This window comes from Petaurus breviceps, unplaced genomic scaffold, assembly GCF_028583685.1.
Source record: "Petaurus breviceps papuanus isolate PSGF00001 unplaced genomic scaffold, PetGlider_PUasm1.0 227, whole genome shotgun sequence".
In the NCBI taxonomy this organism is placed as follows: domain Eukaryota; kingdom Metazoa; phylum Chordata; class Mammalia; order Diprotodontia; family Petauridae; genus Petaurus; species Petaurus breviceps.
Genome location: NW_027185896.1, coordinates 1573588 through 1574347, shown reverse-complemented (window position 1 = coordinate 1574347; position 760 = coordinate 1573588).

Here is a 760-nt window from a genome sequence, read left to right as displayed (position 1 = left end):
GATCAGAAGTAAAACACTTCTTAGGAGTGACAGGGTAAAGTGAGAGGGGGTGAATAAACACAGTTAATTATCATAATTATGAATGTGAATGGGATGAATTAACTCATAAAATGGAAATGTATAATGGAATGAACTAAAAATCAGAATACTATAATAAGTTGTTTACAAGAAACACATTTGAAGCAAAAGTAATAAGTGGATTAAAGAACATCATAAAAACAATTGATAATTTCAATGAAGAAAATGTTAACAATGGGACAACTTACCAAAACTTTTAAGATGCAGCCAAAGTGGTATTTAGGGGCAATTTTTTAATCTCTATTTGCTTAAATCAATAAAATTGAGAAATAGCAGAAAGGACATGCAACTAAATACTAAATAAGTTAAAAGAATGCCATTTTTAAATCTTCAATTAAACACCAAATTAGTAACTTTGAAAATAAAAGGAGAGAATAATAAAATTGAAAGTAAGGGAAGCATTGAACTAATAAATAAAACTAGAAGTTGGTTTTATGAAAAAAAAATAAACCATTGTTTACTTTGATTTTTAAAAAGGAAAGAAGAAAACCATACAACTAGTATTAAAAAACAAAGAAAGTGAACTCACCACCAATGAAGAGGAAATTAGAACAATTATTAGGAGCTATTTTATCTAATTATATGCCAAAAAATTTGACAATCAAAATGAAATGAATATCTACAAAAAATATAAATTACCCAGATTAATAGAAGACAAGATAAAATGCTTAAATAACCCAAT